Raw genomic sequence first — 22,556 nt, forward strand, 5'->3', positions numbered from 1 at the left:
TTGTCGGATGAAAGTTTGGATGTTGGTTTTGGACACCCTTTTGGTTTTTACACCTTCTTGGTTCAAAACAGATTTCCTAGGGGTTTAAAATATATCGTTGAAGTATAAGTTGACGTATATTTAATTCCTTATACTTAAGATATATTTTAATATATGTGACAAATCGTTTGATATAGGTTTAAGACCTCTCGGAGATAAGTTATAGATTCTAAGAAATTTCAGTGCTTGAAAAATTGAGACTTAGCCAATTTTCAGGGCTTCAGGATTTCAAGCTTAGCCAAATTTTGGGATTCTGCATTTTACCCCCGCTTGGTGTTTTTTTGATGAGTGGTCATTTCTTGTGCCCTCATCTTGTTGTGGTGGTTGTTGGCTTTTGTTTGGGTGTGTCAGTTGGGTAGTGGCATTCGGAGATTCGTTGGTTGCCAGGATTGTGTTAAAGTCTTCCGTTGCGATCTTTGCGATCCTTGTATGATGTTGTCTTATGCATTCATACTTGTAAAAAAAATATATCTTGGCTTGATTTGAATCCTTGTTTCCAAGGATCTCCGGGCGGAGCATTACAGGTAAGGAATCAACTATTAGTAGGAGATCTTGTTCAATTAACTTGTAATTGAATTCATCAACTATAATCACCTATTTCCATTCTTATGAGATATCCTTTTCATAAACTCATGAATTCTATTGATCTACTAAAGAATTTACATAATCCCTTGAATTAAAAGCAACAATAAACCGATATACAACCCATCCAAGCTACATTCAACCAAATGAATTTTATTCAAATGATCTCAAAATTAATAAACTCATGAAATAGAGACAAAAAATAGTAACACAGATCTAGTGTAAATACCCTTTTGTATTATCCTTTCGCTGACTAATACAAGAACCAATAGAGACTCAATGAAGAACCCATGAATTCATGTTGATACTATATTTTATTTGTCATCAAAAAAGTACATAACTAGAAGTAAACTCAAGAATAGCTACACATGACTGGACCAACTGTACTATTTCTTGACAATCCCAAAAAATACATCAAAATTTGGACCATCACATTGCCTTGAAAACTCATTTATATAGGCATGAGTTGCAACAAGAAAAGTGCAAATGTGATTGACAGGTGTCCTTCCAAACTAGAAATAAAAATAGTTAACAAAAGACAAAACAATGGGGAACAGAATTCCAAGAGCATCTAAATATTCACTGGTAGGTCCACTTATGTCACATTGTTACAAAATATCAGCTCCTTGGTTTGCCACCACTATTTTGGATCTTCAAAATATGTAGCTATTAAACTAGCCAATGATGAGTCATCCTGTGGTGCTTGATTTTCACTATTTTCACCTTGGACAGACAACATTACTTTTACCCTTGATTGTTCCTCTGTCATGTCCACATCCTGGGCTTTTGTACCTGCAACTGGAGCTAACTGGTGACCTTCACCTTCCTCATTTTTTAGATCTAGTTTTGATGTGTCAATAATTTGCACCTCATCATCCTGTATCTCATCTTCATCTGTTCCAACTTCCTCAAATTGCTCATCAGAAGCAATATCCACCATCCATGTATCAAACATTGTATCATCTGGCTAGTTGAATTGTAAAATATCATTCTATCTTTTGAGCACATACTTAGCCTCATTATCAATAGTAACAAAAATCCTATTTCAAAGAATCAAAGAATAATTAAACCTTTACCAACTCTTTAGTTGAAGTGGCCCACCAAGCATGTCCTTTTTCATTTATGATTTTATTCATCCTTAAATAGAACAAATCATCTAATTTTTTGGTCCACTCATCTTTACTTTTTAATTTATTCTTTCTATCTATAGCATGCAAAAACAAATCAAATTTTTGGCTCTTGTACTTATTCAAGTAGGCTACTATTATTCTTTGCAAATAAACCGTCCTGTTATCAAAATCTGGCAGATCAGTGACAATGTCATAACTCCTTTCAATTTGGTTATGGGATGACCTTATGACTGAATAACACAAAAATTTCACCTCTTTTCTTCTCCTTTTCTTCCCCCACTTATTCATAATAGGCTTTAAAGCCTCATCTTTCGCTTTCAATTCTTCCCAAATATTTACTACCTTGCTAACTGATCATAAAACAATGGCCACTCAATTTTGTTTGTAAGGTAGATGAGAACTTTTCTTAATCTATGTTCATATTGTATATTTGGCTCCACATGTAAGGCCCACAGCTTGCTTTTTTCTTCTTCAAAATCTTCAGCTGTATAATATTTTGGCCTTTGGGGTGTGTCTAGTATTTCTACAAGGGGGGTGGATTTGAAAGGTTCCACTGGAGGATGAGGGTATGTTATTCTTGACCTTGTAGACCTCCCCATTAGCTTGTTCACAAGCTCAATTCTCCTTTTTACTTCCTTATTGTAGGCCTCAATAATTGTTTCATATTTACTTTGTAGTTCAAACATGGCATGTTTTTCCTTCTTAGTAGTAGCCAAAAGAAATTGGGATGAATCCACATTCCAATGTGCTTCCTACACATGTGATGTGTCAGCAACTCTCCTTACAATTATAGTTCCTATCAATCTAGACTCATCTGGTTGTGATGATGTAGCTCTAGATCCTCTTCTTAATGACCAACTGACCAATGCAGCCTAATCTTCACTAAATGCAGTGCCATGGAAGTCTTTTTTACTTTGATCTTGCAAATTCAATTTATTTGAAATGGAATTGAAAACTAAGGCATCAGGAATGTCCCAATTTGGTAACAATAAAATGTTCAATGCCCTCACCATTTGCCTTCCCTCCACAGGACTTATATTCTAAAATTCTTTTATCATTTCTTCTTTTATTTGTTTTTGGATGGAGGCTTCATCCATTTCTGGATGCTCTAGTTTTAACTTTTTGCATCTTTCTTCAAAATTATTCATATTTTCCCTCCATAAAAATTGATGGAAAGCCCTTGATTTTACAAAGTTGTCATCAGCCAAAAATTGATGACTTGCCTGTTCTAACACAGGGTCCAATTCCCTGCCTCTATAATCATCTATTGTTAAATCCAAACTTGGTGGAGGAGGCTCTTGAGGGTTACCCTCATCTAACTTTGCTTGGGTAATAAAAATACCTCCTTGTGATCCCATCTGCTCAATTTGCTCACTAGTGAACTATTCTTCTCCAATCCTCAAAGGGGATTGAGTGGGTGAATATTCCTCAACTTGAGGACTCTTTTCCTTCATTACTTTTTGCCTCTTGGGAGAAGGTTCATCAAGTCTCTCTTCTTGGACTGCACTAGTGGATCCCATTATTTGCTTTCCCTTATCCATAGTGACCTTTTTATTTTGAATCACACCATAGCCTAGTCTCTTTTGAACAATTATTTGACCAGCTCCTACATTAGGAGTGAAAGCCAACCTCCTCATGACCTCCCTAGCCTTATCTGGGCATGAATAAATAAAAAATCATTTCTTCTCATTCATAGCTTCCATTATTTCAGGGAAGGTATTCATGATTTTATTTACTTTATCAACCTTTGTATTAGCATTATCTAGAGGACTATATTTATGATCAAAACAATAAATGAATTCTAAAACCCAGGAATAGACCCTCCACTTTTCCTTTTTAGTTTCTTGTTCTTGTAATGAGAACACATTCCTTATAATGTCCTCTAGATAGTATGAGTTGTGTTTGACCTATCCCAATTTAATCCTATTTCTCAAGGTCCGATTAAAAAACCCCTCAGAATCACAAAAATGGGGATGGGAAACAGCCATTTTGTACTGATCCAAAATTTTATGCAAAAAGAGCCAACCCCCTTTTGTAATCACAAACTAGTGTGCCACAGTGCAAGTAGGAAAAATTGACCCCAGTGACCTTTTCAATAGAAAAATCTCTTCCACTCCTCCTAACTACCACAAAACTTTAGCCATTCCTACCTTTAAAGGTACTTGGCAGGGCAACACATCAGGGCTCCCCTTAAAACCATAAACTCTGAAAATAGTAGAAACAAAGTAAGGAATAAAATCTCCCCAATTATGTGAAACTTTCAAATCATGGGGGTTATCCATAGGCCTAATGAGATTCATTAGTGCCTTAGGGATCTTGGGATTGTCACTCAATATGAGGCATCTCAACTTGGAGGCAAAATACGTATGAAATCTAACAAAACTAGCATTTTCAACATCCCAGGTCATATCTGCACTCCACAACTAGACTGACAATGCTTTCCCATCCTCCTCTCTATTCAACTCCATCTCTTTACCAAAATATGTTACTCCCTTAAATAAGAACATATGCATCAATAGAGAATAATGGCCAAAAGTTTTATCTACTTTTCCTTTTGCAATTCCAACCAAACTAGTATGAATTTCTTCAGCCAAATAGGAAGCAAAATCAAAAATAACATCTACACCAAAGGAAGAAATTTTAACCATCATATACATAAGGCCAATGGGCATGAAATCTTTCTCGTCTTCACCAAAAACACAACATAGGGTCATGTATATCTCTACAGCCCGGGAAGTGAAAAGACTATTTTTAAAAGGTTCCTTAGAGGCTATAGTAACTACTGGAAAAGTCCCTATTGTGCCAATATGTGCCCTTAGTGCACCTCCCCTAATCACATCCTTCTTTGCCTTGTATTTATTTTCTAGTTCTAGCATACTAATTGGAACATGATAATCTGTCAATGGCTCTAGGCGAAAAACCTCTCTAATTTCCTCAAGATTAATTGAGATCAAAGGCACACCATCAATTCTTCTCACCGCCCTAATAGCTTGGTCATAATTCTTTGTAATGGCTTCAAGAAAATCATAATCCATGAAAACACTTGGAACTATTAGTTTTCCCAAATCAAAATTCCAGACGTTAGCATGCAAGGAAAACAAATTTCTCTCTGAAAACCATTTTTTGAACAAAACAAGACTAGTTTGTGAAGTTGTTGCATCCCTAGCCCAGTTCCCTTTGTCATATAGGCCATCAGCAATCTTAAGCCTAGGGTTTAAGGAAATTAACTTCTTAACTTGTGCAGTTTTGGTGGTGGACTCTGGGAGTAATTTTAGCAAATCATCATGAACATTCCTATCCATATAATTTACTTGCCCAAAAAATGGTTCCTTAGGAGACATCTTGACTATAAATCACATGAACTAGAATTCTATAGAAGTTATAATATGAGTACTTACTTGATTTTCCAAACTTTTTCTTCTCTGAACCTCTGCAATAGCTCATGAACAGATGGGATATTGCTTCACATTTTGCTAGGCTTAACACAATATTCTCAGTAGGCTCTTGTGCTCAAAAAATACGAAATCTTTGTTGGCATGATATTGGGACTGATGAAATCTTCTATATTATACTCTATTTTTCTCACACGCGAAGCTTTCATTCCTCACAAATGCATAGAATAGAAAAACAGAGTGGCATCACCTTTCTTTTTAAATTTGCGTCATCGATCCTTGAAAAATCCTATGATCCAGGGATGAAAATAGAGCTGACTCATCTTTCTCCTCAACACACTAGTAGTCAAACCAATGAAATGCTTCCACTTGTACCTTTCCTTCATTGTTGGCACTTTGAACTGGACCCACTTTTCTTGGAGGACACGTGTCACTGAATCACTACCTCGCTATACATAAAAAGTGAGCACATTTCTATAGTGAGGAAGCGATAACCCTTGATCTGATATTAATCTGATGGTATGAATTTTACTACATTCTTATTATTATAATGGTGGATCCTTCATTTACTTTCCTTGTTCGCTACCTCGCTATACATAAAAGATGAGCACACTGCTATAGCGAGTTAGCGATCATTGTTGATTTTCCTTTGATCAAGTGGAGAACATTCAATGCATTACACAATACAAACATGGTGGGCCCCACCTTTATCTGCCTTACTTGCTATATCACTATACATAATCTTTGAGCAACTCACCATAGTGAGTTAGTGAATATCATTGATCTCAACTCAATCAAATGATCGCAATTCTTTACTTGGCTCTTGACTTGGAAGTGGGTCCACATTTCTTGGTGACATTGAGATGGCTTAACATGCTGGCACATATGTATTATTTTAATCTCTAATGACATCACACCTCCTTGACCTTTCCATGTTTGTTATTTTTCAGGCGGATTGCTACATCGCTACTAGTGAAAGTCATTAACTTTTCGGTAGCGACATAACGACCTCCAGTGGATTCAAAACTTTCGACGCATAAATGCTTAGTAGGATGTCACCATGTCATTGGATATGCACAGCTCATTTTTGACGAATCACTCATTTAGGGCTCACCTTTTGAAACTATCATTACGTCACAACATTCTGGCCAATCGCTGCATCACTACTGGCAGAAGTCATTAACTTTTTGGTAGTGACAGAGTGATTTTTGGTGATCCATCAAAAATTAGTGCCAAGAAAAATTAAAATAGAATAACCATAAATGACACGACTATCACAAAAATAAAGGAATAGTTTGCAAGATATCTTCCTTGGGACCCTCAAAATCACTACCCATTTTAAAAGAATACCGTCTTTTACAATATCTAGGAACTCGCTATGTCACTACTAGAAAATTGATGACTTTCCCAGTCGCGACATAGTGACCTTTGATGAGAATTGATTTCTGGTGACAAAAAAATATAACACATTAATTGAATTTTCACCAATCAATACTGCTCTTAGAAATAATGGTCATGCACACTTATGATACTACACGAGAATTCCCTGGTCATCATCAACTTTAAAAGGTTGCCGCCTTCTTTATATTCTAAGCATTCGCTATGTCACTACCGGCAAAAGTCATTAACTTTTTAGTCGCGACATAGCGACTCACCAGAAAAACTTGAATTATAGTAACACCATTTACAAATTGATCCACATGCATCCTTTTTGATACTAAAAACCTTGGGACAAAGTACGTGACCATAACATTTTCAAACTGATACACTTCTTCGGTGTCGAACCTCATTTTTTAGTACCATAACAGAGTTTTTCTATGGTCGCTACGTTGCTATAGTAAACAGCCTCACAACTTTTTATAATGAGCACGCGACATCTATGGATCCAAACAAAATCCAACGGTGGGACAAGACTTTCTCAAAAAGGACTCAACAATGACTCCCAGGCAGGTGGGAAAAGAATATTAGATCCTTTTTAAAATATTTTGTGCGAGGATAAATTTAAAAGGGCAAGACCTAGGGTTTTACACAAAATTTAAAAGGTATCAAGAATACAAGACCAAAACCTAAAACCCTAGGATCAAATAAAAGGACTCACATTTGATTTTTTATACCATGTTTTTAGGAAAAGTTATTATGCAAAAAATCAGACCAACATGTCAGATGGTGAAAGGAGTGAAGTAGAATATGGGGTTGTATCAACCATTACCTATACCAGAGAAGTTATAGGACGATGTCAGCATGGATTTCATTCTTGGATTACCAAGGATTAAGTGTGGGCATGATTTTATTTTTGTGGTGGTTGACAAGTTTTTAAAGATGGCACATTTCATTCCCTACAAGAAGACTAGTAATGTTGTTTATGTAACAAAGTTATTTTTTAGACAAATAGTGAGACTACATGGTCTGCCAAAGAGTATAGTTTAAGATCAAAATACCAAATGTGTTGGGTATTTTTGGCATACATTATGGAAGAAATTAAAGACAAATTTGAAGTTCAATTCATCACATCATCTGTAAACTGATGGACAAACCAAATTTGTGAATAGGAGTTTGAGAAAATTGCTAAGATGTTTGGTTGGAGACAAATCAAAAGAATAGGATTTGATTTTACCATAGGCAGAATTTACATATAATAATTTTGTCAATAGGAGTACTGGTAAATCACCATTCCAAATTGTATATGGGAGAAGTCCTAGAAATACTTCTAAATTGAGGCAGTTGGATAAAGGAGAGATAAGTAGTGTTGAAGTAGAAGAATTTGTTGAACATTTGAAGAACTTCCATGAGGAGGTAAGGAAGTACATTATCAAGATAAATACATAATACAAGGCTAAGGAAGATGGAAAAGGAGGTATAAGGAATTTCAAATTGGAGATGAACTAATGGTTCATTTTAGAAAGGAGCATTTTCTAGTGGGTACATATAATAAGCTAAAAATGAAGGAGTTTGGGGTGTGCAAGATAGTGAAAAGGCATTATTTTGCAAATGCCTATGAATGGAATTGCTTGCTAAACTGAATATTTCACCAATATTTAACATTTTAGATTGGATTGAGTATTATGAAGGAGATGATCATGGAGAACAAGTTGTAGAAGTGTAGTGGAGTATTCTATCAGCTAGTTTGGCTACAAAGGAGATTGAGGAGATACTGGATAGTCATGTTGGGAAAAGTACAAGGAACATAACTTATGAAGAATACATTTTCAAATGGAAAGGGAGGCCACTAGAAGATTCATCATGGCTAGCAAGGGAGGAGGTTAACCATCTTGGTTTTCCTCTGAACACCTAAGATATGGTAGGGTCACTTCTTAAATTATCCCTAGTGTCTGATGCAAGAGCATCCTGGTGTTGGAATTTACAAGTGGGAAGATTTACTTCTAAGAGGGGGTGAATCAGAAGTAACAAACTTTAACCTCTAAAACATTTTAACTAAAATCAATCACATGCATGCAACACATCTAATTTATATGAACGTAAAGACATGCATGAAAATAGATAACACAAGATTTGATCACCCAAAAACCCTCCAAAATGAGAAGGTAAAACTAGGGTGAGGATGACACCCACAACTTATTACTGTAGCAATATGTAACTTGTCAATGTTACAAATTTTGACCATCATCAATGGTCTGCCCTATGAGAGTTTGGCCCTGTTAAAGGCTTTAACACCCTATTAATAGTTACCTATCTAAAGGATTTACAAACAATCACTTGGAATGTCACTGTGTTAAAGGATTTACAATATGGTTGTTAAACCAACCTATCATCATTAGATTTTCATTCTCCTAATACAATGGCTAGAAAGTATAGTAGAATGTGTTGACCTAACAACTTATAATCTTCAATTGCTGATTTTAGATCCTTGTTCTATCCAATCTGATATGATCCTCCTTGATCTGATATGACTATGTTTGAAATGTTGATACTATGTTCTAATCAACTTGATTCTGCAATGTTGTTCTTCCTCTAAGTCTTCACACCCCTTTAGACTTTGCTAGCATTCTCTCCTTGCATTCCCTTCTGTATACTTTCCCTCACTCTATTAAATTATGGGGTCTTGACCTCCTTTAAAAGGTTTCATGACTTAAGGTTAGGTATTAATCTACGATTGAGATAAATCCATCTTTCTTGATCAATTCCTTCCGTTTTTCTAATTGGTTGCATGTTGATTTCATAGGGAATTAAAAAGATTCGATCTTATCTTTAAGATCCTTTGAGATTCATCTTGAGTTGGCTCAAAAATGGTTTACATCTAAGTTTGTGAGGGCACAAACTCTTATGTTGATTCTATGTTACTTGGCACTTACTGATTGTTGATGCTCGACACATATAGGAATTCTTTCTTGCTTAGCATCTATAGGAATTTTGTCTTGCTTGGCACATGTAGTAGTTCTATTATGCTCGGCACCTATAGTTTACTCAGCACATATACTAGCTCGACATCTATTAGTCACTTGGCATCTGAATGACTCAACACCTATTGAATTTTTGACTCGGCACATACTGTAGCTTAGCATCTATATTATACTCAACATCAACTTAGAAATGTCTTAAGTGCGTTGACACTCAATTGTCAAAACCAATCTGAGACCAACAATCTCCCCCTTTGACATGAGTGTCAAAAACACTTAACTAAACATTATGAATCTGATCTCTATGAGTATAATATACATCTTGTTCAGCATATGTACAAAATTTAAAAAACTTGTTCAAATTTTTTTTGGAAGACTATATACCTCAAAACTTGTAACTCCCCCTGAGCTGATGTGCCATTTTTATATCCAAAACTCCTTATGTTGGATTTGTCTCATGTCGATTGTTTTGATACTCTTTATCTTTGCCTTGTCATTCCTTCCCTTCTCTTCCCTATTCTATCTGCTCTATTTTTGCTCCCCCTTTTTCACACCTTCCCTTGTAGTTTTCATGACCTTTTGGTTTTATCTCCTTATCTCTCCCTTAGTTTATTCTTCTCAAAACTCAAAAATTGTATTATCTCCCTCAATTTATTATCTCCCCCTTTGAGTCTCCTAATTTATTATCTCCCCCTTTTTTACACTTATGTCAAAGGGTTCTATACATTAACTGAATACTTAGCCAAAATGGTTTTGTTTACCACCATTATGATCTTCAGAGCAACATCCCAATTGTCTAATGCAATTTCCAGTGCTTTAAGATGGATGGTTGTCTCTGCTACAAGGTGTACTAGGCCTTCCAATGTAGAAATATTGGGACCTTTCTTCAAGACATTCTCTGCATAGGCCAGTTCCTTCTGCAAAACTTCCATGTGTGGGGTAATGGAAAATTGAAGTTGAATCAATTTGGCCTTTATGTTTGCCTCATCTATTGCTAGCATAGCTAGTTCCTTTTGAGTGTGAAGCATAGTAGCAAAATGCTTCTCACTCTGAGCTGGATCCTTAGGTAGCTACATGCTTAATATTTTTAGGTTCCTCTCCAAGCTTAGTATTCTTTGGCTAGTCTCTTATGTGAAAATTGATAGATCAAACAATTTGTAGTACAATGAGAATATGTTCTCAAGTATTGTCTTCACCTTTTCTATCTTCTTTACCAGCTCCACCTATAAAAGTGTTATTTCACTTGATATTCTTTCATTCACCTTCATTTGGAACTTCCTTTCAGACTATTCTAGCAATTTTGCATTTGTGTCTAAGTCTTCATTTTGTACTTGGTCCACTATACTAGTTGCTCCATTATGAGCTTGGTTTCATCAAGTACTTGCAAGTTGAATGCATCTAAAAATATGTCTTTAATTTCAATCAAAGCTCACCTTTGTTTATACTCATTTCTGAGTATCTCTTACTTTTTCTTCCTCTCAAGTGCCTCTTGCAATTCATTTATCTGATCTATGTTCATATTTTCATAGTCATATTTTGGAATGACTATGTCCTCATCTAGTGTAGGGTCTCCATAGTGAAGTACCCTTGCAACTCTTGTAGAGCTCGAGCCTGGTTTTGAAACTTGAAGTGGTATTGCTTCAGTGCTCGGCTTCTAAGGCATTGTAAGAGTCCCTGATGTAGGCAAGTTGACCAATGTTTGTATTGCCTCTTATTCTTTCTTCTTAGGGGTCTCCTCCTCTTCTATTATGCCTTGATCAATTATTCTAATCTAAGGTGGTGCACCTTGTCCTTGTGCAGTAGGAACAGAGGTATCCTTCTATCCTATTTGATCTTTTACTTGTTCCTTAGTAGTTTTTGTGTCTGGTATTGTGGAATCAACCCTAGCCAGTATGTCTTGTGTTGCTTGCTCTTGGGGTTGTCCACTTCTAGATATTTGGATATGTGAAGGTGCTTCTTGTGGATTCACCTTCTCCTTTGTGATGCCAGCTACAACTTTCTGCAGTTCTTCCACACTCACCAAAACTGGATTTGGAACATAGATGTGATTGTAAAGTAGTTTGGTGAAGGATCTTTCTAAGATCCTCTACAGTCAATGGGTTTATGTTTTGACCTGAGGTATTAGGAATATCTTGTATTTTCACTAAATTTGCAGGTGTGGGAGTCACATGTGGAGGTCTTGGTGGTGGTAGTTGTGTGTCTTCCACACTCTGTTCCTATTGCTGCTCCTCAATAGTTGCCACATCAACCTTTTGCGTTTCCTTCTCCACTATAGCATTTTCCTTTTCTTTTTGTCCTTCTTCTTCCTTATCATTTTCCTCTTCTTCTTCATTATTGTTTCTTCTCTCAAAGGGATCTTCTTTACCTTCCTTTATAGTTGTGAGGCCATAGATTACTTTCCACATTAGAGTAGACTTCTTCACAACATCCTCAATTTTATTCTACAATATGCTAAAGGCTCTATATTTGGGTGCAAATTTTCTCCCATGCTTCCTATTTTCCTTACTTATTTTCCCTTTTGTAAGTTTAGGCATAACATGAGCTAATGTTGACTCACTTATTTCCTTCTCCATATTCAAGCAATAATGCCATTTATTCTCTATTATTGAATATAACTCCTTAGGCATTGTATTATCAAGTTCAAGTGGAGTATTCTTGAACTTGTCCATCATAGTGTATATTGATTCTTCCACTATGTTCTGTTCTTCTCTAGTCAACTTGTTAAAATCAATACTTTTCAGCCCAGACAAGTCTACATTATATCTTATATTGTCACATATATTCTCTAGATCAAACTTAGTGGTGTGACTTACCACTCTGAATTGTCCATTGTTATCAGACTCTGCCCTCTCCTCATCTAATTCAAGAGGTGCCACATACTTTCTTCTTTGCTTTTTCTCTGCTAGTCCTCCCTACTCTATGGCTTTCTTCTTTTCTTGTTCCTTGGCCCCCTTTGTTGTAGACTTTGTATCTACCCTTTTGGTGGGTTTTTTTGGGCTAGGTTTAGCTATTTTCTTTCCTCTAGGCTGAGTCATAGGCTATTTTTGTGTCTTTCTCTTCTTTTTCTCTGCCTTAGGTGCTTCCTTGGTTTGCTCCTCCTCGGCACCTTCTACTTCCTTAACATCTTCACCCATGCCTTGGGTTAGTGCTAGTGGCTTCCAGCCCTATTCTTCTTCCTCTTCATCTTCATCTTCTTCTTCCTCTACTTCTACAGCCCCTTCTCCAAATTTGGCCTTAAGCTTCTTCACTAATTTGTCCTTTTTCTTCAATGTTGAAGCAGTTTTCAATTCCATATCCATTTTGGATCTTACAACATCATAGGTGCCAAAGGATTTGGCACTTTTATCTACTTCCTCTACAAGCAATTTTGTTATTGCTATTGATGCCTCATCAATATTAATCTCATAACCAAGTGGCCTAAGCCATCTTACCCTTGGTATGGTTGCTTGGATGTAGGTGTAATCAATATCAACAAGAAAACATATATCATTTATGTGTTGCTCGACTAATGAAACTGGTATCCTTAGTCTCTATTTCATTGATTTCTTGAAATCTTTAAAGTAGCTGGTCATAATAGTCTCAAAATTGGCTCCCATTTTTTCTATGTATTCATTCACCTGGACTACTATAGACCTATTTTTCTTCCATCTTACCTTTCCAAAAGAAGGAAATTTACTCTATACATAGAAGAATAAACATATCAAAATTGCTCCAAATTTACATTGAGTACCCTTGGACCTTCTTATGGCTCCCAAATTTTCCATAATCTGTTTTAGTTGCAGTTTAGCTAGATCATAAGTATGATCTTTTTTGACAATTTTGTAACCAACATCCACTGTAATACATGGAACACTGTTGAGTCAGCTTGATTGGTAAAATTTTTGGGATATGACTCTAACTACAAAATCAAGAAGAGGATCCTTAATGGCATCAATGGTCATGCCTCTCTTGTTCTACTTAGCTCTATTATTCTTCTCAATTGCTTCTTTTGAATCACTCCTCAGTGTTTTGGGCTATTCTAGGGTTGGATACCCAGTCACCTTATGAATAATTCTTTTTGATATTTTGACTAGGCCATCTTCCAACCACAAGCTACCATCATGTATCCTACTTAACACATTTCGATCCATTCAGTCTTAAACACTATTGGAAAATCTAGGGCATAGGTTAAGCCCTTCTTTTTAATGATTTGGAACTCTTCTTTCAATACCCCATTTTCACACAACTTATTGTATGCCTCCCTGATTTCCATGTCTCCAATAGCACCTATTTTTTAGTTGTAACATCTCCTAACATCTTACACCATTATTACTTTAGGAGGTATAACAGATAGGGCTCCGACAGGGTCATTTTTGTATGCAACTTCGGGAATAGGTGAAAAATCAGGCTGTTTGACTTCATTTGATACTAATTGGACTTCAAACAGCTCTTTTTCATGGGGTTTTCTAGAGCTGGAGGCCATTTGTGCAATCTAGGGTTTCAATACAAAGAAATTTTGAAACTGCATAGCTTGGCACAAGTAAAATACCTTGAATCATCAAAACTGTGTTGAATCTATGTTGAAATATGCTCAAATAATTGATTCTCTACTTCAAAATCCTTTTTGCGCTCTTCTTGTCCTTACTTTTTGCTCGCGATGGTGAAAAATGATCAAAAATGCAACCATATACCCTTCATTTCATAGCATTTAATGGTTAGTGCTTGTACAGTTGTCCACTCGGCTTCTTAAGTAGTTCTGCTTTACTCGGCTTCCATTGTCTTTCCAACACTCGGCATGCATTGTAGTTTTACTTACTTGGTTTTAACACAAATTTCCCTTCACCTGGCATCTACTAACTTTGGCAGAAAACTTAGCATATACTAGGTCTTTACTCAACATCTGAAGGCAATTTTCCTTACTTAGCAACACTATATTTTTTTTTTTAAATTAACTTTTCATTTATATTCATTCTGATCATTCCTTTTAGTACTTACTTGCCTTGGAACTAATGTACGATAAAGCATTGTATATCAGTTCCACACACATTCTACTACTTAGTTGGATGAAGAGTGACCACTTGACCTTTTGGGTGAAGTGATCCCTCCATTGGATGTGCTACCTCCATCTATTCTTTTCCATGTTTTATTCATCTCTTCTCTAACATACTCAACATCAATTTTACCTTTTCCTTTGTTAAACTCTAAGTTAGGTGCCTTTGACCTTGTTGGGTAGTTATTGCTGATGCGACTAGTCTTCAAACAACTGAACCATGTAGTTTGGCTCAACCATCTATTGTGGCTTCCTCTAAAATGTGTTCTTATGCAATTTTCAAGGATGTTTCCATACTCATGATAGTAGTGACAGCTATGCCTAGTGTTGTAGTCCCAATCATAGGAATTTTCATGGCTTTTTATTTTGTTTGATGACCATGTAGGCTTGGATCTACATTCAAAAGCTTTGTGTCCATACTTCTTGCAATTATAGTAGTGACCTTCAAATCTTGGTGTTCTAATGGTTCTAGTGCTGCAGTCATGTGCCTGATGACCTTGTTTATTGCACTTGTGACAGTGACCCATGTTTTTAGGTTTTTCATGCTGGTTGGCATTCTTTCTCCTACACACATTAGAGGTATGTCCCTTTTTACCACAAAAATGACAAGTGGGTTTTGTGTTATTACCTTTGTCACTTCTTTCTTCTATAGTCTTTGATGACTCTCCATTTTTAGTGCTGATGTATCATAGTCCTGAAGTGTCATAACTCAATCTTGGTGATTTTAGTAGGTGTTCAAAGTACTTGATAGATTCATTAGGTTTGTTGAAGCTTTAAGCAATTTTCTTCTCTCTTCTCAAGTCATTTTGCAGTTGTTAATTTTGCATCTTTAGTGTGGACATCTCAATGTCCTTAACATTTAGCTCATTATGTGCATTCATCATCTGGATTAGGGTGTCTAGTTGCATGTTCAAAATTCTCCCAAGCTCAATTGACTTTTCCTCCAATCTATTGGCAAGGTTTCTCTTGTCTTCTTCTATCATAGCTTTATCTTCAATAGCTCTCTTCTTCTATTCAATCACTTCACAAAGAATCATGGCTTGTGATTCCTATTCAATCTTGAGAGTTATAATCTCTTCTACTTGAGCTCTATTCTTCTCCATTAGGTCTATAATTGCTGCATAAAACTCCTTGGAATCTCCATTTGCAAACACTTTTGAGGTGTCAATCTCCTTGTACTATGTATCATTCTTAGCTATGGCAATTTCTCTTCTTCTCTTTAGGGATTTCCCCAATTATTCCCTAGCTTCTTCCAGAGAATGTAGAATGAGATGTATCTCAATCTCCTAATTCTTTATAATCTTCCCAAATTTGTAGACTTCCATTTATGGATCTTTTCTTCAAGTTGTAAGGCTTCTCCTTGTAAGAACTTAGCTCTGATACCAATTGTTGGAATTTACAAGTGGGAAGATTTACTTCGAAGAGGGGTTTGAATAAGAAGTAAAAAACTTTAACCTCTAAAACTTTTTAACTAAAATCAATCACATGTACGTAACACATCTAATTTATATGAAAGTAAAGGCATGCATGAAAATAGATAACACGAGATTTGATCACCTAGTAACCCTCCAAAATGAGAACGTAAAATTGGGGTTGGGATGACACCCACAACTTATCACTGTAGCAATATGTAATTTGTCAAGGTTACAAAGTTTGACCATTATTAATGGTCTGCCCTATGAGAGGCCTACCCTGTTAAAGGCTCTAACACCCTGTTAATGGTGACCTATCTAAAGGATTTACAAAGAATCACTTGGAATGTCACCCTGTTAAAGGATTTATAATATGGTTGTTAAACCAACCTATCATCATAGGATTTTCATTCTTCTAATACAATGGCTAGAAAGTATAGTAGAATGTGTTGACCTGACAACTTACAATCTTCAATTGCTGATTTTAGATCCTTGTTCTGTCCAATATGATCTGATCATCCTTGATCTAATATGAGTGTTTAAAATGTTGATACTCCATTATGATCAACTTGATTCTGCAATGTTTTTCTTCCTTTAAGTCTTCACACCCCTTTGAACTTTGATAGCATTCTCTCCTTGCATTCCCTTCACACATACTCTCTCTCACTCTATTAAATTATGGGTCTTGACCTCCTTTAAAAAGTTTCATTACTTAGGGTTAGGTATGAATCTATGATTGAGATTCATCCATTTTTCTAATTGGTTGCATGTTGATTTCATAGGAAATTGAAAAGATTTGATCTTATCTTTAAGATCCTTCGAGATTCATCTTGAGTCAGCTCAAAAATGGTTTACATCTGAGTTTGTGAGGGAACAAACTCTTATGTCAATTCTATGTTACTCTGCAATTACTAATTGCTAATGCTTGGCACATATAGGAATTCTTTCTTGCTCAGCATCTATAGGAATTATGTCTTGCTCGACACATGTAGTAGTTATGTTATGCTTGGCACCTATAGTTTACTCGACACATATACTAATTTGGCATCTGTTAGTCACTCAGCATCTAAATGACTCAGCACCTATTGAATTTCTAACTCAGCACATACTATAGCTCGGCATTTGCATTATACTCGGCGTCAACTTAGAAATGTCTTAAGTGTGTTGGCACTCAATTTTCAAAATTAATCTAAGACCAACACCTAGGTGTTGCATCAACCAAAAATATTTCATTTTAGTTGTTTGAATAAGTGTTGTCTTAATGCATAATTGTTGTATGTGGAAGCCTGTGACTTAGTAAGTCAATCATACGAGCTCAGAATGTCCTAATTTCAAAGGTGGATATTTATCTTGGATATGTCAGCCTACCTATTGAGTCTCATTGCCATATCATGTGTATTTATAGATTTATTATGGATTTTTGGTTTGCAATTTCGGTATATAAACCTCAAGCTCACTTTTGAAGGCCTAAATGTGCTTGGCTGAGACTCCAAAACTTGACAAATGGGCACTTCACCAATTGAAGCATGTAGATCAAAAGCTTAGGTTTCTAAAATGTGATTATAATAGCCAATCAGAGTAACAATTCAAGAGTTATGGCCTTCTGAAGTTGGGCCAATAAAAACTTCCAAAATAAATATCAAAGGTGTACATGATTGATTCTATATGTATTGTTAGGGTGTTTCAACCCTAGGTATTAAGTTTGGGTGTCTAGAACCTTCTTGAGTGGCATAAACTTGCCTATTTAAGAAACACTCGAACATTGTCTAGGACAACTCTGGGCTATAGTTCATAGCTTTGTCTTGCAAATTACTGTAATGAAGGCACCCATGTGGGTTAGCATATTATAATTCTAAATTCTGTAATTTTGAATTTGTAGCAATAATATGAAGCCCATATTTTGTTCTTGCAAATTTTTATTGTTTCTTTGTTTATGTTATGTGTTTATGATATTAGGGGGAGCACCCTTCATCATTCTATCTTGTTTGCAATAGTTTTAGGCTTGTCACATGGGGATGTCAAGAATAGAACGTGCTCCCAAAATCTATTGCCTTGTGGGATCACTCCAAAATATCTTACATCCTATGTTACACTTATAGGTCAAACATTTCCCAAACATTTGGCTAGAATGAATGGTGAAATGTCAAGAAAAATATATTTTGAATTAGGAACCTAGGGTTTGGTATAAATAACAACTAGTTTTTAGCAATTTGAATGGATCTTTCTAATCAATGCACAAAATGGCCTCATATTTGTTTCAAAGTATACTAAACTCAGTTATCTACACATTTATTCCTCAATATCATATAAATAAATTTGTTGGTATGCACACCAATGATTAAAACAATAAGAATGCACACAAAAATGGTTTAGAACAATCATCAACTTGCATTAATTTACCAAAATCAACTTTTTCTTACATCTTTTTGACCAATTTGGTTTGATAGACTCAAAGAACCACCAACCCACCTATTTCCAACCATTTTTTGAAACATCTAGTTCTTGGGCAGAAAGTTACTAATTTGTTGTTAAATTTCTCATGAACAATTTTTGCAGCTTTCTAAAAATAAATCAAACTTTGCTCAAAACCTATACAAAATGATTTCAAATGGTCCATATAATGATCCATGAAGCCATGAAATTAATCAAAACACCTTCCTACCATCTCGAAGTGGTTGTTGACCAACTTTGACCAACTTTGGTTTATTGAGCCTTATTATAATGAGAGGTCACATGGGATCTTATTGGTCCACCTCACAATAGGTACGTGATAATCATGCCCAAGGCCTTACTTAGGAATAGTTTATTCAAGATAAGGATTACTTCTCCCACCATGAGGTGCATTTAATTTTTCAACCCAGGGACATATACTTGAAATGGTTGGCACGGTATGTGCACTAGGTTTCTTAAGGAGTCATTATGCTTATGTTGCAGAAAAGTAAAATGCAAAGAAAGAACCTAGACTAGTGTTGTAGGAAAGAAACACATTTAACTCTTTACTGAAATGAATGCTAGAAATACAACTATATGCTAACTTATATTTCAACTCAAACCATCCACTATAATTGCTCTTGCAGGTGCTGCAGGAACATTCACAATGTATGGTGTTGCAGGTAGAAACTTATAACTTCTACCTGAAATACTGGAAATGTTGGAAGTAAATCTACACTACTCTAATTTGATCCACCTCCCAAGTGGGCCCCCTTGGTTGGCTTCTACTAATTTACTAACACAAAATGTAAACCAAGAATTACTTCATTATATTTCAAAACTCCTTACATATGAACAATACATAAAACTGCAAAACAACTCACTATGAGAGTCAACAATGTTTTTCCATAAAATTTTCTCTAACACCAAAAGTATTGATCCAATCCCTATTAATAGAGGATCAACACTTATTCTAAAATAGGAAAGAAAACAAATTGACTACAAATCTACCAAAGAAGAAGAAGGAAATATAACAGCTCGCAATACAAGCAATAAAGTTTGGGTAACCTATTCAATGCAATAGTAAATGTAGAGAGAATATAGCAACACTTCATCCCTACATTCATGGAATAATTTCTCCTAGTACCATTATGATTCTTCCACTGTGGCTAGGCCTTAACACTCCTCCTTAAAATGTTGTCGACCATTCTCCAGCTTCTTCCCTAACAAGTTAGTTGTGATGCAGAAATATTTATGCAAACAAGCATATTCAAATTAAATCCAAATATTAGAACACAAATTCTGATGGTTATATGAAATACTACATTATACTGTATAATATTGGCAAAATATGACATAACTATCTACCCATGGGTTAACAGTTATATCTGGACTTTATCATAAGTTCAACTAGTTATAAGTTCACAAATGTCTTAGCAATATTAAAAATAAAGTTTTAAAATTAACATAAAATAGAGGCAATAATTAGTCTCATCATCTACCCCTTGGTAAGCTTAATGCTTGTCCCCAAGCATTGCATCTTCTGGCCATTGATTGGAAGTCTCCAACCTCAGTCCTCCCTTGCATGTTACTCTTGAAGGTGTAGTAGAATCCTCTTGTTCTTTCCCATACTTCCCTTCTATGATCCTCCTACAACCTATCAAGTTGTTCAGATTTGATGCCATACAGGGTCCAAAGGAGCATAGGTGGCATATTGTTAATGGACACCAAATTTCTAGTCTAGTTTACCTTCCCAGCTGTATATATTTTGGAGCTTGATGAAGGGATGCCTCTAAGTTGATAGGGTTGTGTGGCTCTAACCTTCTGACTCCCTCAAGTAGTCTTCCCCGTCTACTTTTAACACCAACTAGGGCTCTTTGAAAGAAAAATTATGGCATGTTATCATATTCTGCATATACCTTTGTTTAGGCCTCAAAGTTATGTTTTCTTATTTTCTTGTGAACATCTCCATAGGTCAACCTAAACCAATACCTAAGGATTTATTCTAGTTTATTGCTCTCTGCTCTTAATGGTACGGATTCTATTCTCTCCTCATCTCTATAATTGTTTAGTTGTCTATCATAATTGGCCTCATTGTGCATCCAAGACATTAGGGCCCTAAGCTGTATATCCCCTATGTAAAGTAAATAGTTCTATTGAGTTTCTGTAGGGATAACCAAATTATGCATTTTGCTGCCATGGTGGAAGAGTTTGGTACAAACCATAGAATTCCTTATCTGACATGAATTATGTATTTATATCTTTGAGGGTCATCATCAACTAGAATAAAAGGAATTGTTCTTTTAAACAGATGGCATAGATCCTAGGTGGTGGCCTACAAGTAATTATTTAGTTAGCCAATTTAAGGGCATGATCCATCTTTTGCTTCTATCTCGCCAATTGCTCTTTTAAGTCTACAATTTCTTCACCTTGGTTTGTTATTACCTTCTTCATTTCCTTCTTCTCTTCTCCCCATAGGGTTTTTGTTAACACATGTTTATTATATAACTAAAAAAGAAGCATTTGTAAGGTAATTGGGCCACTTTCTTGTTGCCAATTTTTTTTCTTCCTCTATTCCCTCCATGACCATTCCAAGAAGTTTGTAAACCATGTTTGCTTAAGGGAACTAGGGTAGTTTTTGAATAGGCTAACTGGTGTGTTACTAGGGTTTTTTATTCTTTATGGCTCGAGGTATCCTATTGGCTTGCTAGGGAATTATTTTGGCTTTCATTCATTTCACTCTTACATTCCTCATCAGGGTTTTGAGGAATGTCTAAAATTTTAGGTTGATTGGGGGGAATCATCTAAGACAACTTCTACTAGAGAGTCTTCATTATATTGTTTGGGTGAAGTGGACTGGGTTTCTATGGACACTTTAGGAATTTTCCCTCTCATTCTAGGGATTCTTTGCCAGGGGTTTCTTCAAGCACCACATCCTTTTTCCTGCTAACCCTTTTCGGTGTCTCTGCTACAAGATTAGTTGCTACAGGAACTGACTTTATTTTCTTTTGATTTGAGACTATAGGGTTTCATTTTTCTACTATTAGAACCAAAGTTTCTTCTTGTAACTTATGTTTTCTCTTTGCTCAGGTAGAAGTATGTACATTACTCGCTTGAGTAGGTAAAGGCACATTTTCTTGCATATTTTTGGTTGTTGCACCTTGGGTGCCTTATTCAATAGTTGTGTCAATGGGGAATGCATTATCTTGGGTAGGTTGTTCATTAGGGGCAGCTTGAGGTTGCAGGGTTTTATGTTGGACAAATTCTACCCATGACATAGGAGAGACATCCCTAAGAGATCTTTTTATGAGCAATTTGGTTAGGGCATGGTGAGTAACAGAATTGTCCTTTCCTTTCTGGGTTTCCTCAACACTAATGCATAACATATTGTACAAGAAATTGGGGATATTTACTGGAAAATTATGCCTTACATAACTAAGTAACTTAAAGTAACTTAAAATGATGTGCATGCAAATTAGAAAATCTTCCTTCATAGGTAAAATACCTAATAATATGCATGGCCAACTCATTGTATAATGGCGAAAGAGATATTCTTTTACATCCCTGCTTAGTAATATCTAATGGAGAGTCACTTGGTATGAAAAACTAGGCCCTAGCTAATCTAACATTGTGCACATTGGGGTAGTGTTCTCCTGCTATTGGCAGCCCAGTTACTTCTGCTATTCGTTCCTCTATAGCAACAACTATCAATCCCCATATTGTTGCTTCACCTTCCTCAAATGTATGTGTAAATTTAGTAGCTACTTCTTCATCAAACTTTGTTAGTTTCAAGAAATATCCTAGCCAGCCACATGCATTAAATCTTCTTACTGCTTCTACATTAGAAAGAAAATCACTATGTTCTATTGGTTCACATCACTACAATTGTCCTCCCATTTGTGTGTGCTAATCTCAACCTCTACTCTATTTGCAACAATTACCTTCTTCCCTTCTATGAATTTCAGACTCTCTTTTTTTGAAAATCATGAACCCTTTTCACATGCTTTTCTATGAATTTTTGTCATGAGCAAAAATAATGTGGTTTTAATGGTTATAAATCATAGATATGTGAGAATCACCTCAAAATTTAATTTGGGTCACATCTTAGTCTGACAATGAGGAATTATTCGAGAATAAAGGTACGATACTTGACCTTGCGTACTATGGCAACTAGATTTTAATCAAAC

The sequence above is a fragment of the Cupressus sempervirens genome, chromosome 2 (genome assembly GCF_028749045.1).
Source record: "Cupressus sempervirens isolate cs-2001-9-10 chromosome 2, ASM2874904v1, whole genome shotgun sequence".
NCBI lineage: Eukaryota > Viridiplantae > Streptophyta > Pinopsida > Cupressales > Cupressaceae > Cupressus > Cupressus sempervirens.